The 20,332-nt window shown below is 35.2% G+C and overlaps 1 protein-coding gene across 1 annotated transcript in view; it reads right to left on the bottom strand.

The window, feature by feature from the left end:
• Positions 1 to 20,332, bottom strand: part of LOC132129196 (armadillo repeat-containing protein 1-like) — a 428,278-nt gene that overhangs the window by 18,232 nt on the left and 389,714 nt on the right. The gene's annotated exons all lie outside the window — the stretch shown is intronic.

Here is a 20,332-nt window from a genome sequence, read left to right as displayed (position 1 = left end):
TCTTATTGTTAGGTTGGAAGAACATTTGTGCCTACTTTCTTACACTGTTTTTCTTTTGAACTTTTTAAGCATAATTTTTTTTACAAATGTGAAAATTAAACATAAAGTGCTGTCACTATTCATGAATTGCCTATAGTTACTATTTTTAAATTGCTTTATTACTAGTTTTTTCCTTTTGATTTCTTTCTACTTTAAAAATGTTGGAACTTACTTTCGTAAATTTTCTCAACTCTAGAACTTCTGCTAATTTTGTTTTAAACATCCAGACTTTGTTTTCATCTCTTTTTAAACTTATTTATCTTTCACATAATTGTGCAACTTTCTTTTAAACATTCTTTAGAATTTTCTTTAAAGCTTTCCTTTGAACTTTCTAACTTTACTTTTTAAAGTTTCCTTTTGGACGTTTTTTGTTTTATAATGTTTTCTTTCTTTCAGTCTTTCTCGGTTTCAATTTTTACTTTCTTTTTTTTTTAAGTTCAAACTGTTATAAGATAGGAAAGCACAAATGCATGCAGTGGTGTCTGTTTGAAACGGCTCACTATTCACAAATAGGCCTATGTAGTTAATAATTTAATAATTGATTTGATGTGTTTCATTAACTGGTGTGCTGTGTTTTCTGGAGTTCTGGATGTGTGTTGCATGTGTGTTTCTGTGCTTGAGGCTATGTTTTAGTGGTAGTTTGAGATGTGTCCGGGAGGTTGAGGGGGAAGACAGAATGTGTGGAAAACTGTCTGCTGAGACCCCTGGCCTGATATCAGGCAGAGAATTTAATTTGACTTGCAAATGCTATGCAAATAAGGAGACCCATGACAAGGTGTGTCTAGAAGGATGTCAAGACATTGCCAGGTGTTTTTTCAGAGGGGTAAAGAGAGTTACGTCATAATGTGTACTGAGGCAAATTAAGTAGTTGTTCTACATTGAGTTTTACATTAAAATTATTCTTTGTTATAAATCTCAACTAGGAAACATATGCAATGAAATACGATAGACAGATGTATTAGAATACTCCAAATTATTATAAGACTGTATAGACCCCTTAAAAGTTTGTAAACATTGCAACGTCTCCGGGTGGGCGGGGCTTAGCTGGAGGCAAAAAGAGGCACGGACGCAATGTTGACAAGCGTAAACTAGCACGTTTTAGGAGGGATTTATTAAACATGGATGCAGAAGAAGGTTCGGAGCTAAACCAAAAGTGTTGTTCCTTCTATTCTGGCAGCCAAAAACACAAGACGACGACATTTTAAAGTAAAAACCTCAAACTTTTAGCGCGCCTGCTATGAGTTCTTCCTTATGTTTTGCCTCCAGCTAGAGTGGTGACGTCGGCGATTAAGGGGTCTATTGGTAACACTTCATAATAAGGTCTTGTTTGTTAACATTAGTTAATGCATTAGCTAACATAAACTAACAGTGTGTTAGTGTTAGTGTCAAGTGTCTTGCTCAAGGACACCTCGACACTTGGTCAGGTGGAGCCGGGGATTGAACCACCAACCTTCCGGTTTGTAGACAACCTACATGAACCACTGAACCACTGCCGCCCCAGTACAAGCTTTATTGCTTATATATGCAAAATGAAGTGGATCCAAGATTTAGAAGTATTTGGACACTCAAAAATGAATGAATGTGATTGCATTTTATAATTTTATAAGTGGCATCTATATAAGTTATATTATTATATTTTTACTGTTCTTTCCGTAAAAATGAACTGAATTCATTAACTAAGGGAAATATGAGAATATTTGCAATTAAATGCACTAATTTTGAACAACACACATAATCCTTTAGAACTAGAAAAGTATATGGGTTCAATAGAATTCAGAACATAGACTGCAAAACCTGTTCATGGCACACTGACAAATTTTTGGGAAAATGACTTAATTCTTTCTGGCGAAACTCTGCTTGTCAGAGCTTCAGGCAGGTGATTATCCTCCCACGTTAAGATGGAGAATCCTCATCTCACTCTTGCAACTATACATCAGTCAGATCCAGTCTGTCCTGTTTGCCTCCTCTCTCCTCTATCTCTGGAATTTATAGGATAGAAGAAGTGGTGAATGAGGTGGAGGGGAATAGGTTAGGCTTCCTGGCATGTTCTGTGTTTTATGAGAAGTTGAAGCTTTGTGCTGGACCCTCAACTGAGTCTGGTTTCTCCCAAGGCTTTTTCTCCATTTCTGTCACCGATGGAGTTCTGGTTCCTTGCCACTGTCACCTTTTGCTTGCTTAGTTGGGTACGCTTGACTGATTGCACAGACATTTTGGAAGAGAGCTGAAATGGATGATAACATCACTGAATCATCAATGAACTGACTTTAGCTGGAAAAATGACCTTTTTTACTGTCTACCTGCATTATTGACAGACTATTTTCCTTTTTGACACCGGAAAGCTGTTTTATTTCAATCAGTATTGTATAAAGCACTACACAAATAGAGGTGACTTGACTTGAGGTCAAGTCAGAAGTGTGCAGAAGTGTGACCTCATTGAAAATCAGTCATTGGATTCTGCTTTATTAACACATTTTTATTAACAACTTATTATTCCTCTAAACCTAAATAAGATCCCTAAGTCATATGGGTCATATTCTTCCCGTTCAGCAAGTCTTCGCCACGGCGGGTTTGGACATGCTGGGATCAGAACTGAGAATAGGGAGAAGGTTGAAACAGGCCTGACAGGATTCCATCTCTGTGTCCCGACCGAGGGAGTATCGGTCCAGCATTTTCCCATGAGAACAGTTGTGTCCTTCCATGCGACTCTGGGGGTCCCACAGGGATTTAAGGGTAGAATCTGTATATGAGGGTGTCTGTGTGTTATCAGAGATTTATCCAGCACGTGTCTCTGTGACTTTTGTGGCCTTTGTTTTTTTAAATGAACTACAAATGATTTAAATGTTGGATTCTCCCTGAAAAGTTTTTGCATGTTCAAATATTAATCCTTACTGTGCTGTATAAATCATTAAGTAACACTTCTATGAAACACTAACCAATGTCTTGTTTGCAAGCAGTTTGTCCTGAAGGAGTTCCTTTCTCTTGGCTGAAATAGATATTATCTGTGCTGATGTAAAACACTGAAGTCCATTGTATTTTTTGATATGGAAAAATCATTTATGATAAAAATCATTCTTTGGTCACTAAGATATGCAGTATGGGTAAAAGAAATATAGTAATACTTTTATACAGCTTTTTATTTCACTTTTTATTCAGCAAGGACACATTAATTTGGTTAAAAGAGACATTTACTAAAGACATTTACAATATAATGTTACAAAAAATGTCTATTTTGAATAAATGCTTTTTCACCATTAATAAAAAGTGCTTTTACTTTTAATTTTTTGTCATGTTTAAAATGGAAAACAATTTAATTTATATAATTATTTTTACAAATTTTCATAAATATTATTCTTTTTTAAATCCTTTTTGAAGCTCGAAAGCCTCAGTCCCTATTTATTGTAATTCAATAGAAAAGAGTGACCAGAACACTCTTAAAAAACAAAGTAATTCTGACTTGGACTGACATGAAAGTGGGTAAATTGTAAGCGTTTGTAATTTCTGGGTGAACTGTTTCTTTAACACATTCCTCTTTAATTCTAGATATTCTAGAACCCGGATCCATGACGTTGCCTTTTCCTATGAATCTGACAAATATCAAATGAATGCTTATCAGGTTGTTTCAAGTGTTTGTTGAAGTGTTGCGTAAATAGTCATTTCTAATCACCATGAAAAGGTCTCAATGTTTACTCTTTGTCTGAATAAGTGTCATGTGGGCAGTATGTGAGATGTCTGCTATTTGTTAAGTAACATGGCACTGTTTATAATAGTCACCAAGAATAAAATATGTCAGTAATTTGAACCTGTACTAGCAATTGGGTTTTAGCTCTGTGTCAAAGGACTATGACATGTGTGGGTAGTTTGCAAACTTATTTACCTTGTTTATTTAATATTTTAATATTTCTCCCCATAATAATTGATTCTCTGTCCATTTTTTTAGCTTGTATAGTTTGTCTTTTTTGAAAAACACTGACAGCAGTTTTGAAGTTTAAGAAGTGTTTCAGGTGGGCAGAAACCTAGCTGTGTCTCCTCCTGTATCACTCCTGGATCAGTGCTGCAGACTGACATGATGTACTTGTTTGAACTGGAGGCAAAGATATCTTTGAGTTAAACCAGCTGGTTAGGTTCCAAGGACACGGGAGACTGACGTATTTACCTCTGATAGGAAGGTTTGCCATGGCCTGTGGCTCTTCCATGTGTCAGGCAGGCTGACGACTCTTGACAATGCTCACAATCCAACTTTCTTGCTAACCATATGTCTTTTTATTCTATTGTCCCTCTTTCTTTTCTTGCTATGCTCCCACTGAACCACAATAGCTGTGGTTTCCCCCACCAAATGCCTGCTGCTCCCATCTGTACCTGGTTAAATATGCTGTAAATAATATTATGTTAATTTTACTGGCAGCTGTGGGTGTCAGAAATTCATTATAAGATACAATGGCGACAGTGGTACAACTTATAACCATATATTTAAAGTGATATAATATGAATATACCTTCTTAAATTACAAAAATCATTTTTGTACTGTCAAATTTATTGATAACCACCATAATGATTTATGACTTTTGGGGATTATAATTTTTTTTTGTGCAGTTTTTCATCAAATTAACTCATTGTTTTTACTTCCATAAACCATGAGCATTTGACAGTTTGAAGTAAAATGACATATAATGCAATGTTAAAACATTTTATAATGGTAAGAAAACTAAGAAAGCACTTTTTACCGTGTTTTTCTTTTAAAAAGTTAAGCTTTAAGACCTTGTAATTTCACTTTTGTGTTCTGTTGGCACCCAGCTATAACTTACACTAGGTACTCTCTACTTTGCATATTTTGTTTTCCATTGAAAAATATGTATGTGGCACACTGCTAGTTGCCCACAGACATTTCAGTTTGTTTATGAATTTTGTTTGGTCGCTCTGTTATTGTGACCTAGTAAATGAAACTGCAGTTATTCTTGGAGACACTTTGCAGTAAACAACACATACATACTTTTCTTCTTCCCTGGCTTGCCACATGGATGTTCACCCATCTCTCTTTCACTCTGATATTGTTGAAGTGAATGAGAAGCAGGGTGACCGTACAGGTTAGTCGAGCATGTCCGGGTTGTGTTGTGTGCGTTAGCGTGTCTGGACTGATCCCGGATCCCAGGGGAGAGGTCCAGGGCGTGATGGGAGGGTGAGGGGGCAGAGACGATCTGAGCCGAGCCTGTGGTGATTCACCATTATCCCAATCTGGTTCTGCCAGAAGGATCACATAGCACCATTCTTACATCCTTCTTTTCTATCCTATCCTTTCTTCTTGCTTTTGTCTTCCTTCCTCATCATTGCGTGTGTATGATCACACATTTTTATGTGTGTGTTTGCATGGGTGAGTACTTTTGACAGAACATGACAGAATTTTAGATATATGACCCTGGACCACAAAACCAGTCTTAAGTCGCTGTGGTATATTTGTAGCAATAGCCAAAAATGGGTCAAAATTATAGATTTTCCTTTTATGCCAAAAATCATTAGGATATTAAGTAATGATCATGTTCCATTAAGATATTTTGTAAGTGTCCTACTGGAAATATATGCAAACATCATTTTTGATAGGTAATATGTTTTGCTTAGAACTTCATTTGGACAACTTTATAGGCGATTTTCTCAATATTTATTTTGCACCCTCAGATTCCAGATTTTCAAATAGTTGTATCTCGGCCAAATATTGTCCTATCCTAACCAACCATACATCAATGGAAAGCTGTTTATTCAGCTTTCAGATGGTATATAAAACTCAATTTCGAAAAATTGACCTTTAAAACTGGTTTTGTGGTCCTGGGTCACATATATGACTGAAATATTCCTTTGTCTTCTCTTTACTTCTCATTTTCTCATCTTGCTCTGTTCCAAAACATAGTGAGCTGCATATTTACTACATAGTCATCACCCTAATCATGGACCTTCACAAAGGACTAATTTGTAACACTCTACATAGGCACAATCTCTGTGTGCCATATATGCAGTGCTTTTGCATTGCCTTCAATGGAGTTTTCTGTTAGCGTATTGCTAAGCTAACAGCATAACTCTCAAATAACCATAAAAAAACCCAGCATCAGCAAATATTAGGTAAAGAGTAAATGTTTTCATTAAATGTTTTATGAATGCTTTATCCAGTTTCAGTAAGTCATTTCACTGAGCTCACAGCAATGCATTCTGGGATTGCATTCCCCATGAAGGATGCATTCAATGCTGCCTTAAACTTTAAGGCTAGAATGAAGGAGGTAGCATAATTAAAATAGCTACTTTTGGAAAACTCTTCAGGTCATGATGCCGTAAATGTAGGCAACTCACTAGGTTTTAAAACATTATTTATACACTATTATAATTTTTATTAATATTTTAAATTAGATTTTTTTGAAATATTTTCCGTTTTCACATTAATTATAGCGTTTGTTTGTTTAATTTGATTGTTGTTTTGTTTTCCACCTCATATTTGCATTTTAATTCAGCCTTATTTAAATTAAGAAAGACAGTTTTAGTTTCAGTTTTACATTATAAAAAAAATTAGAAGTACTAGTAATGTTCTGGCAGGACATTATCTGTTAGGTTTACTGGAATTTCCTTTAACCATAAAACACAACATGATACAATCCATAATTAAAAATATGCAAAAAACATCTAAGGAAAATCAATACACAAAATTTTTACAGTTTTTCAGAATTTTTCGTGAAGTGTAGTTAATGATAACACCTGTTTTGAATAGAGCATTTATGTCCTTTAAGTATTTAAAATATATGTGTGTTACATTGGTGGGTACTTTTGAGTAGGTATAGATATTGGAAATAGCCTGTGTTTATGGGAGGCATTGCTCATCTACACAACCCTCCTCCCTGTCTTTATCAAAATCCTGTTGTGTAAGCAGCCCAAGCACTCAGGCATCCATTGTTTGTATCACCACAACTGCATGTTTGCATGAATGCGTATGTATATGTATTTAAATATGTGTGTGTGTTTTATGGGGGAGGGTGCAGGGTTGACAGGCACTTATCAGGTCTCAAGGCTCTGCACCTGTTCTTTATGACTCACCTGTCAGTCAGCCTCAAATCCACTATACATTCCTGTATGCTTACACTAGTGTGCTGATATTATATAATAAAAAGAAAATAGGGTCATATCATATCTTTTCCCCCGTCCACTTGTGTTAACTATTTGCTCTGCTAAAAATTCCTTGGGAGTATTTTTGTGTGAACGAGATGAGATCTCAGAGGTCGTCATTAATAAGTTAGAAAGGTTACTGGAAATAATATAGAGGAATAAAATACAGCAAATAAGAGTTTTTGTATTTCATGTGCCTGTGGGTGTACAGATTGAGGTGTGGTAGTAAAGTTGATCTGTTTGTGTTTGTGTGTATTTGTGCAAGGCGTATCTGTGGTTCAGGGAGTGTTTTGGTCTGTAAGACGCATGCTGTGTTTACTATTATCCCAATAGAGCTAAAGGTGCATATTTAAAATACACAATTAAGGTTTATTTCATTTCAGTTCATATATTTGAATTAGCCCCAAAGTAAGATGAAATAAAACAGCAGGAAGTGCAACTCACTGAACTGAAATTCAACAGATAAACTGCATTAGTTTAAGTCTTGTGTCAACACATATAAATAATTACTCAATTAATTTTGAGTAGTTATGCCTATTTATTTCCTGATGCACTGGTCGTTTTAAACTTTATGCTGATTAACATCAGCAGTTTTCATTTTGCCAAATGATTAAATAACTTTTTTCTATTTTAATTTATTGTCAAATGTATTTTATTCCTGCGATGCAAAGCTGAATTTTCAGCAGCCATTATTCCAGTCTTTAGTGTCACGTGATCCTTCAGAAATCTTTCTCATATGCTGATTTGCTGCTCTAGAAATCTTTTGCCACGTTATAAATGCCTTTACTGTCACTTTTGAGCAATTTAATGCTTCTCTGCTGAACAATACTGCTGATTTTTTTTTAAAAACTGCACATGAATTCAATATAAACTGAAATAAAAAACATTCATCATTAATATCATTTAATCTTTTTGGAAATACCCAGTTGTTGACCTGTTTATGGATAATTCATAATTAAAAGAAGAAGAAAGAAAGAAATGCATCACAAAAGCTACACATACATCAGCTGCATGTCTGTGAATCTCGTTCCTTTTTTCTAATTTTAATTATGCATTCTTTGGCTACTTCAGGACTCAGTTCATCTATAATTGGCTCCACTATTTTATTTTCTTTGACACCTTCAATGGCTTTACCACCATCCTATCTATCTGACTTGTGAATAACCCACAAGGGTGATGAAGTGAAACATCCTGGGACTTTATTTTCCAGGATAACATATTATCTTACCAATGGGTGGTAAAGGAAAGACTATATGGTAATGATTCACCAGAAGTATAGTTAATTACCTTGGGGCACCAGTTAGACTTCCTCTCCAAAATGTGTTCTGATGACTTGTCCATTGTAGATGGCATCAACAATGGAGAATGATTTAGAGTACAGGAACTGGTGGGGCCATTTGTATTGTGTGCAAGGACAACTTCAGCTGAATCAGCAAGACAAGGCAGATTGTGGTAGATTTCTGCCACGCCAGGGAACCCTTCAAACACTTTCTGACCACTTCTTTCAACATCTGCCATAAATTCTTAAAAATGTATCTCAATAAATTGTGCAATTGCAAAATAGTGGAAATTTCCAGCACACAGAAGATTTCGTTATGTGGAGGTCTTTCTTGTCTTATTTTCAGTTTTGCTTATTTTGTACCTGCATTTGCCCTCAGGTTTTTCAGCTTTGTTTTGTAATGTTTTAAAGCCTTAAAATTCACTTCCTTCTATCGTTCTCCAGTTTGACTAACAGGCACCTCACCATCATTTATTTATGTTAAATAGGAACAGTCTACTTTTTGATGGTCTGCCGACATATAGCTCACATCCACTTTTTAACTTTTCTGAGCTGTGAAATATGGAAGACTGGGGGGAATTGTGACATATTTTTTTTAATGAAAAATATATTTCCCATGGTCATGACTCAATAGCAATCACATTGTATGGGGTAAATTGTCGAAGTGGAACTTTCTCTTTTGTTATTTAATGACTTTTCAGCAAAATAATTCAATAATAAAACATGTATAAGTGCAAAATTATTAAATATAAAAACAATGTTTTGACAAACATATAATCAATTGTAAAGTTTAATCTTATGAATGCACATGCAACATGCACTAATAAAAGGTCTTGTCTAAAAGCAATAGTTCACCCAAAAATGAACATTTACTCACCCTCAGGCCATTGAAAAGATGTAGATGAGTTTGTTTCTTCTGATTTAAAAATAAAAATAAATAGTATTACATCACTAATGGATCCTCTGCAGTGAATGGGTTCCGTCAGAATGAGACTTCAAACATCTTATAAAAACATCACAATAATCCACAAGTAATTCACACAACTCCAGTCCATCAATAAACATTTGTGAAGTGAAAATCTGTGCCTTCGTAATAAACAAATTCATCAATAAGGTGTTTTAACTTTAAACCGTCACTTCTTGCCAAAATACGAGTCCATCATAAAAAGTCCATCTCCTGTTGTCCTCTTGTATCAAAATCCACCAACATATATGTTTAGAACTTGTTTGAAAATTTTGAGAACTGCTTGTAAATGGTGCGTGGATTACTCGACTCTCATTTTGACGGCACCCATTCACTGCAGAGGATCCATTGGTGATGTAATGCTAAATTTCTCCACATGTGTTCCAATGAAGAACCAAACTCATCTACATCTAAGATGGCATGAGAGTGAGTAAATTTTCAGCAAATCTTCATTTTTGGAAGAACTATTTCTTTAAGTACAAAGGTCACACTTTTTAGTGTGAGAATTTAGGAAGTAGACTAATATGTTGTGGTATGTGAGGTACATACATTGACATTACCTTGACAAGCAGGTAACTGGATTAATTAATGTGTTCATACGTTATGCTTCTTAAAATTGTTATGCCCTTAAACATCAGAACTCTAATCTTTGCGCCAAAAGTTTGTCTAAAAGCAGTGTAATGAGTCAGCTGTGCAAAGTGGCATTGAATCTATGAGTGTTTTGCATAACTCCTATGCTCCCTCTTCCCCATTCCGATCAAACCATCACACGGTGAGTCGGCTTAATCTACTTGTTCTAACTCAGCTTTGCGTGTGGCTTGTATGTTGTCAATTTGTTGAGATTTCAAAGGATAGAGTGAGTATGAAGCAAATATCATTTGAGCACTTGTGTGATTTAGTTTGTGTGTCTTTCTGTGTTTTTTTCAGATGGATTAGAGACTTTGTATGTTAAAGGATAAAATGTGAAGGTAGGCTAATTCGCCGCAGTGATGGAGGCTCGGCTACATGGGTGACTTTCTTTCATCCTCCATTCTGTGTTATTTTCTTTTTGGCTTGTAATGTATTTTAGTAATGAATCAGAGTTTAGAAAAATGAGTCTTGAAATTATTTGTGAAAGTGTGAAAGGAAAGTTGAAAGCCATTTGCATTTCTTGAATTTATTTATTTTTTTACATTTACTTTAATGATGACATTTTTTTCTGTTTCACTGTCAAAGGTCCTCATGGAAAATACTGTAAAGCAGAGCATAACTTTAAAGGCATAAAAAAAGTGATTTTTAGTTAGTCAGTACAGATTCAATAAAAGGATTTTCAAACGATTCTGAAGTTGGCAAGACTGCACAGTATATTTACAACAAAATGTCCTCTCCAGTTCCACACACATCAAAACGTATTCTGTTAAAAGATTTAGGTCTTCATCTTAGATGAATTTAAACTTGAAGGGATAGTTCACTTGAAAAAAATTTTTTTCCTCCTTATGTCGTTCCATAAGTGTATGATATCTTCTGTGGAACACAAGACGGAAAATTGTAAAGAATGTTCTCAGGTCACTGTAGCTGCATGAAAAAGGACACAAAATCAAAAACAGTATTGTAAAAGTTGTCCATGCAACTGTCCAATTCATGAGCATATATTTGTTGTTTTAAGTTGGATCTTTTCTATGAATTGGTTCATTTCTGAAGTACAGCTCACTGACTCAATGATCGGGTCACAACGGTCAGTAACTCAAACTAAGCTATTTTATTACTTGGAATATAGCAAAAAATATATGGGCCTCATTTTCTGATACTTGCATTCATATTAAAGCTTAAATGCTTCAGAATCAGTACTAAATCATTGTACCTGTAATATTCATAATTTCACTTTTTCGTTAATATGGGTTATACATTTGAATTTCCTATTTAATATCTTTATATATTTGAGTGAAGTACTAATTTCAGATATTCTGTGTTCTTTCCTCATTTCTGATACGAAGGTAGTTGATTGTTTGAGAAGTCCTCACTGATATGTTGTCATTCTCACTTTTTACCCATTGAACAACAAACAAAAACATCTCTTATCTCTCTGGCCTTCTGTGCTTCTACTTGTTTTCAATCCTATCCACTTTCTCTCTCTTTCTCTGCGTGTGTGTCTGTGGTTTTTGTCACCGTTATCTTTGCTTAGGTCTGTCTGGAATCCAAGTGCTTCTGATGACACTTTACCCAAGTGCTGTGCTCTGATAATGCCTAACTCTCCCTCTCTCTCTCTGTTTCTCTCTCTCTGCATGTGTGTGTGTGTGTGTGTGCATGCATACATTTGTGTGTGAAAGGGAACCCAGAGTGGTGGCTTCCCAGTTTAATATCGATGTGGTTTAGGGTGGATATGAGAGAACTCAAAACATATTTTCCACATTTTGCCTTGCAGAGTTGTGTGTCTGTGCAGAAATGTGTGTGTTATTAATCTATTTAACACATTACACATACACATACAAATGCATTAAATATTGTAATTTTTATTGTATTTTTACAGTTAGCATAATTTCATTTTCTCATGCTTCCTTTCTTCTAAACATCATCAGCATTATTTTTTAACACTTTCCCTTTTATCATCTTCTGTGGCTTGTTTTCACACATCAACGGATTGTCATGAACTGTCCATCATTGACAGCCTCTCCTTCACTGTATTGACCCAATCACACACACACATAATGAAAAAAAACATCCAAATCCCTCCCCCCACTGTCCTAAGAGGATATTTCTTTGATATTAATGGGGTATTGTGGAAGGTGTGTGTGTGTAACTATAGGGGAAGTGACTTGTAGAGTTGTTTTCATTTCGTACTCCAGCTCTCTTACGCTAACCACTAACCAATCGCATACATATACTACTTCTCCTTTTTTTCTTTTCTTTTGTGTATGTTGTACTCATGTTTGTGTACATGCATGCAACATTATTTGAGAGTATGCATCACATTCACTGTACAAAATGTACTAAATATACACTCATGTTTCTAATATACTTCATTTTAACTCTATAGTGTCTACAAAGCAGCATAAAACCTAAAACTACACATACAGAGCTTGGAAACCCCCTCACGAGGGGCTGCTGTGTCTATCAAGAATATTCCCTGATATCATGCATATGAATGTGAGTTGTCTGTTTGTTTTGTACTTGTGTGTATTTATAGAAGCAGTACTGTTATTTAATGTACCATTATAAAATGAGTGATAACACTTGAGCAGATGTTGTGGAATCCCCTGACTGCAATGCACTACACAATAACACACACACACACACACACACTCACAAGGGCTTACAAGCACTCACGCCACACCCATCTAGTACACACACAACTTTGATAAAATAGACTTTTAAGTGAATTTTAAGTAAGTGAATTACCATTTACATAAAGGGTTCATCTATGCAACACAGACAGAGTAAAATAATGAATAAAAAAAAAAGATAAATTTATGATAAAAACATAATAAATGCTTCATTAATGCAATAAGTATTATTATTATTATTATTATTTTTTAAGTATTAAAACTGTTCATTTATCACTGGGATAATTGATTGTATCATTTATTTTGATAGTTTCTTAGTTTCCCATTTTCTTTTGTTCCCCTTCCATTATATAAATATAGTCACATGTCACATGATAAAATGTTAAAATGTAGAACTGCATTTTGAAACATTGAAAAATTGCATAATGCTTGAAAAATCTACAAATAAATTAAGGGGAAAAAAATCACCTGGTATTTATTTATTATTTATTTAGTTATACTTGAAAAATTTACAAATAAAGTGTTACTGTTATTTATTTATTTATTGCATATTTTTACAATTATTAATACAACTGATGAACATTCTAATGACTTTTATGAAAGTGTGTTTTTAGAAATGATTCAGAGAAATTGATTTCATGAATGACTGTCATTGAGTTTACATCACAATCATGACAACCGGAGTCAAATCACGTTCAGATTCTAAAATATAAGTGGGAATGTGTTTGAAATGGCACATATACTACAAAAGGACAGGTCTGTGGAAAATCAGTGCTCACTTTTAAACACCACCGAAGAGGAGAAACTGGAAAGACTTGTGACCAACTTTCACTTTCATTTCACAGTATTCTGAAGCAGTTGCATCACTATAAATATGAAGATCCTGGAAAAAATGAATATAGTGTAACTGAGCGGCACATTTTTCAAGCTGGTGATTTCCAGTGACCAATGAAAAGTGGCCCAAATTGTGTGTGTGTTTGTGCTGCTTCATTTGCTGTCAGGATCATTTAGAGGGTAACAAAAGAGCGGCCAGCAGCCTGGTGTTGGCGGTTCAGGGCAGGGGGTATGCATGCATGTGTGTGTGTGTGGCGGGAGTGTGTATCAGGATGAATAATGAGCTCCATTTAGTCTTTTCATTCTGCTCTATTTCACCAGGTGAATGGGGCACAACACACATATACACAAACTGACTTAGTGCGGGAAGCAAGAGGCTGCTTTTTACTTTTTAGCAACAAAACTACCCCAACCCCCACATATACACATGTGCACATTTTTCTTTATTCATTTTAACTTTTACTGCCTTTTAATAACTACTTTGCCTTATTATATGTTTGAATAGCTTGGCCTATATGAGCAATATGGAGGTATGCAGACTGTTTCCCATAAGGAAATGTTCACTACAAGGATATGTCATCATTTTCAGCAAGACCAGCAGTCGTCGAACAGGCCCCTCTGGGCTTTCAGCTTACACAGAAGCGGTAGTTCTAGTTTTGCCCCCTGTGTAAAATCATGTGAGCATGTGGATGAACTGTAGCCTACATCTGAGTTTGAGTTTCTATATGTATGTGATACATATTATGTATGTAAGTAATTGCCCAATTTCGCATGTGGTTTAACTTTAAGATATTTTAAGATATTATAAAAAAAGATATTTAAATACACACACACACACACACACACACACACACACACACACACACACACATATGTTTATTTTCTCTCTAAGCAACAACACTGAACCCCATTGACTTCCACTGTACAGGAAAAAAAAAAGGTTTTCAAAATGTCTTCTATGTTCAACAGGAAAAACAATAAAAATAAAATAAAATAAAAAATAATTTGAATTGAGCAAATGTCCCTTTAACAAGAAGTCAGCCACATAATTATTATTTTCCAAGTACTAAAAACCATGCATGTATTTTTCAAACTCATAATTTGAGAAGCTGAAAACGGAATTTTAGAGAAGCATATTACAGAAGATTGGTATTGGAATTAATGTAGAAGTGTAGTTATTTGATGTTGTTTAATAAGGTAATTGTTAAAACAATGTTTTGTAAGATTTTGATCAGATAAATCACTTAATTTTACTGTACTTGTACAGTGGTTAATTGTCATCTGCAGTCCAGTCTGCTTAAGTGTTAATTGTATTCTTAAAGATACAATTAAGTCTTCAGATAGTAACACGATTGACAGTTTTACCTTTTAATTGGATATTAGAAGCCTAATCAATGACATTTTAAGATAATCCTTTTAACCTATAAAGATGTTAACTTGTCATTGTTGAAAACCTGATGATTATGGAATAAAAAAATGAAATAAGAACAGTAATATTTAACACAATATTGTAATTCCATTTCTAATTCGCTAGAACTGCATGCCAATGAAATGCAATGACTACTTGACTGCAAGAAGCTACATTTTTAAGCTGATGTCAGTGATTTTTCTTAATTATCTTTGTTTCATTGTTGTTCTTGCAACACTTTTGCCCAGTGTTGTAGCTTTTCTCTTTGACCTACTTCTCATCTATGAACTGTTGTATTGTTGTTTTGTGTATGTGTGTACAGTTAATATTGTTTTTCTGTCATTATCAGCCACTGGCACGCTGCTCTATAGGTTTCTGCACTCTCACAAACAAACGGTCAAATGAATGCATGCCAACACAGGGCCAAATCTGAGGACAGAGACAGTTTCTTGGGCTAATCACCCTCAGTGCAGCACTCGGCCCTCCTCCCTTTATCCTCTTACTTTCTTTTTTTCTTTATCTGATCAATCTGTGTATGTTTCTCTGAGTTTGAGAGAGTGTGTGTGCCTGAATTCACGTGTCTGGTTGCCAGCGGATGGTTTTGGGCAGGGGTCTGGTCCTGTGTTCTCTCTTCTTTCGCTAATAAACCATCTGTCACTTCAATCCCTCTGTGTTTTTTTGTCTTTGTGACTTGGTTTTGGTTTGCTTTTGTTTACACTCATCATTACAAGCTTTATCTTTATCTCGCCGTGTTGCCTCATCATTTCAACCTTTATCTTAACAGACCGATATTCACAGCACTTCATCTTCCTCATGTTTCCACTGTTCTCGTAATTCTGTCAGAGATCAAATGTGCCTTTATAATTTCATTAAAATGTGTTTAAATGTTCGAGCCTGTCTACTTTGACATGTTTTGAGCTGCACTGATGTGCACTTGTAGAAGAATAAACACTTGAGAAGTTTAAAGAATTTAGAAATCAGTACGTTTTTTGAAAGAAATAAATGAATTAATACTTGTATTGAGCAAAGATGCAGTCAACTGATCAAAAGTGACAACCAAAACATTTATAATCTTACAAAAGATTCCAGTTGTCTAAAATATCACATAAATGACGTTCTTTAGAACATTTATCATGAAAATTGTTTTCAACATTGATGATAATAAGCAAATCAGCAAATATTACAATGATTTCTGAAGGATCGTGTGACACTGATGACTGGAGTAATGGCAGCTGAAATTTCAGCTCTGTCTCACAGGAACAAATGACATTTAAAATATTTACGAATAGAAAACGGTTACTTTAAATGATTGTTATTATCAAAAGCCTGGATTATAATGTGCACTTGATTTGTGTGTCATAAAAGCACATGTTGGTAATTGAGAGAGGAGTAGTGTTCTGATTTAACTCACACGTTATTCATTTTAACAGGTAATGTAGGCTGATTTAAAGTTTTCTGTCTTAAATTTCAATTGAATTGGTAAGGCTGATTTGCATGCAAAACATACCTCAGATAATAATTTGTATTATATTATTCAGTCAAATGAATGTACTTTGAAGAGCATCAGCTATGATTATAACTAAAAGGATAGTCCGCCCGAAAATGAAAATTCTGTCATCATTTATTCATTCTCATGTTGTTCAAAACCTGTATGACCTTGTTTCTTCTTTGCAACAACAAAAAAAGAACATTTTGCATACTGTGTGGGTCCCTCTTTTCCATACAAATGAATGTGAACCAGAGCTTTCAAGCTTCAAAAGTGCATTAAAAGTATCAAAAAAGTTCATATGACTCATATTTTCCTTGAAGCCATATGTAAGATTTGTGTGAGAAACAGACCAGACTGTAAGTTTCACTCATCCTCCCTTAAGGAAGTTTATCACTTGAGAAATGCTGCAAGCAGATCTTTGATTCAATATAAGTTTGAAATTAAGAACCAGATCAATCCGATAATTAATAATTCATTCAGATGGGTTTTGTATTATATGTCTCTCATGAACTTGTAACTTGTCATGTTAGTTGGATGTCAAGATTTTACTCCGATATGTTCATTGCACAAAGAATTTTATACTTTTTGGTGAACTGGCCCTTTAATGCTTTAAAGTGTCTTACTAGAACATTAATTTGACACATACATATGAATATAAACAAGTTTTGATATGTAGTAGATTAAATTGCAGTTATGAAATGAGTTAAACCCATATGACAGTAATTGATTGATTAAATAAATGTGTTGATATGTCAGAAAACGTATATAAAATTGTTTTAAAAAATAACTGTGAACACTGAGGAAGTTCCTGCATGACTGAAATGATTGTTGTGGTTTTTAAATGCACCGAGCACTTTATTTTTTGCACATAAAATAAAATATTTCAGCTTGTACTCCTTTTTTGGATATGCAGTAAATTAATTTCAAGTTTTACACACTTTTGAATCATTTTTTTATAACTTGGACTGAAAAGCCTGTATACACACATACAACTTCAGACACATTTAACAGTAAGTAATTGTTGACATTATCTCCATGATCAATCATAAGAATGTTTTTCCCACATAAAACTGCGCTCTGTGAATCAAATGAAGTGTTTGGACCTGAGTATTGTAGTTTGGATTATGTTACATTAAATAACAGACAAACAAGTTTTATCTATGCATCTATGCCTTTTTATTTTAATTAACATTTTTATTTAATTTGTAATTATTTGTCATTACTGCAGCATCATAAATAAGCAGTAATGTGAACTTTTTCTTTTTAAATTAATGTTTGGTTTGCACATTTTGTGACAGTCTGCTAAGTTTTTCCACACAAACACACACATAGACTTATCATGGTGGCTCAGAGACATTGTACCTGCCAGTGGAACGGGGAGTTGCTACTTGGCCTGACCACAGAGGAAATCAGCCTATTGTAATCTTCCCAGTGGGTATGTGCGCACTCTTGTGTATGTGTGTTCGTGTGTATGGGTGGGTAAGTCAGAGAAGAGTGAGCCAGAGAATGAGAGAGAGTGTGAAAGTGAAAAAATAAGGAAAATGGCGCTGCTGCAACATCCGGCTAATAATTTATTGTGACAGGTTGAACGAACTGAATTTATGTGCCAATCTGCTTGCGACACAGAGATGCCTTGTTGAACACAGAGAGGAAAAGGAGCTCTGACTCAACCGAGAGATATGAAAAAATGCCAGAGTTATTCTTGCCACCTCATGTCACCTATAAACTCTATACAAATCAATTCAAATTGGAGACATAAATGAATGCAAGTTTCTAATTGCTTTGCGCAAAGTCTGTGGTTTTTTCAATCGCACTGAAGGTGGAGTTTGCATTGAGGTGCATGTTTGTGTCTGCTTTGATTGTGTCATCATGTAAACTAACCATTGACAGGTAAATTGGTCAGAGCTGACTTTAACTGCAGTGACCATCATGAAACATAATCTTACAAACTGCCTTGATGACACTGCGCCTTTAACCCTGGCTACAATCAACACTCATCAGCAGTGATCATTCAGTAATATTGTGATGGAGCTGTTATGGATTTTCCTAACGATATTATTGTGGTTTAATATCAGTTCTGATGTATGCAAATTATTCAGTGACTTTTATGGTTTTTAAAGCAGTTTATATAGGTAATTTCAAGCACAGTATGTTGAGGTTCATCTCACAAACTCAAACCCAAACCCAAATTGTATTTTTAGGTCCTTAGCATGGTTAGCAAAAAGTCGACTCTTGCTTTCAAACAAAATTTGAACTACAGTGGAAAACACACTTTAATTATAGAATATATTTATCTATTTAAAATTAGAATTAATTCTACATTTTCTAAACTTGTCACCAAGGCTGCATTTATTTGTTCAAAAATACAGAAAAAACAGTAGTATTGTGAAATGTTAATATATTTTAAAATGTAACTGATTTCTGTGATGGGAAAGCTGAGTTTTCAGCATTATTACTCCAGTCTTCAATAATATGATATGATATGATATGATATGATATGATATATAATATAATAAACTTTTGTAGTTACTAATGTTGGAAAATGCTGTTAAAACTTTTCATGGGTAATATGAACAAAACACTTTTACAAAAATATTAAGTGTGGGGGTCAGATCCTCCCATCCAACCCCCCTGTAATTTGCACCCTTGATTTTGATTGGACTGCTACAGAGACATACATGATGTCATTACTGAGTTCGGAAACGTTCCACACACCATGTTTCCAACACAAAGGTCACGCATTCGGAGGGTTAGTGTGTATATGAGTGGAAGGAACTCTTTGCACCTGTGTTTTTGGTGTCACTTTGGGGTGGTGCTACACCCCCCACCAGCAGCACCACATCATCTTTCTTTCTTTCTTTCTTTCTTTCTTTCTTTCTTTCTTTTCTTCATTCTGTCTCTCTCTCTCTCTCTCTCTCTCTCAGACAGAGAGCAGGTGTGTGGGGTTTTGGGGGGCTGCGCTCCTGTTCTAAAAGTCTGCTCGTGTCTCTTCATTGACAGGCCTTTCCGTTCCTGTAACCCACAGCATTCACACACACACACACACACAAACACACTCGTTTAGTGAACAGATGCTCGCACAAAAGAACATCAGCTGACACAGTAGCAATACACTTTTTAGACAATAATTCTCTGTTTCTCCTCTCATCTCCCCCTCTTTTTACCTCACTTGCCCCTTTTGGGCATACTCTTTAAATGTGTAGTGTTTTAACTAAAAACTTTTAGGTGATTGAAAATCATAAGGTGCTTTGATCATCATCTCCTCTTACTGTCAGAAAACCTCCCTATTGTGACCACATATCTTCCTTACAGTACATCAACGTTATGGGTGGTTGAAAGTTGTGATATTATTCTAGTGTACTGAAGCATGAATAGCTTCCAAGCACTTCTCTAGCACTATCTGTTTATATTTGGCATCTCTGGTGTGTTTTTGGGTTAAATGTGGATGGTGGGAAGCCAGCAAGCAGGTGGTCAGGATGATGTGAGAGCTGGGCAGCTGTAAATTTAGGCCCTGGTCTGATCCAGGCCTCCGCCTTCAACAGCCACACAGGAAAAGCAATATCCTCAAGAGACTCAAGCAGAGTTTTTACACCACACACATGCACACATAATGTTCATTTTCTCACCCTCACCGATACACACAGACAAGTGGGGAGCATCTGTTAGGGCTCGAGTTGGAAAGTGTTTCCATCAGTGTGAAGCCCTGGGGGACTGACAGCTCTCTACAAAACACCTCGCTTAAAGATTTCAAATTCACCCTCAAAAACAGTCAACACACCCATATCAACAAATAGAATATGTATCTAATGTGGTCTAATGTGTGTGTGATGGTGTGTTGGCATTCAGGGAAAGCATTCCTAAGATAGCCTGAGAGAATACAGTTGGTGGCATTTGCATATCTCTTACTACAAACCCTGATAACGAG

This window comes from Carassius carassius, chromosome 46, assembly GCF_963082965.1.
Source record: "Carassius carassius chromosome 46, fCarCar2.1, whole genome shotgun sequence".
NCBI classification, from domain to species: Eukaryota; Metazoa; Chordata; class Actinopteri; order Cypriniformes; family Cyprinidae; genus Carassius; species Carassius carassius.
The sequence above is the reverse complement of the archived record's forward strand: the minus strand, read 5'-3'. Positions and strand labels throughout refer to the sequence as shown.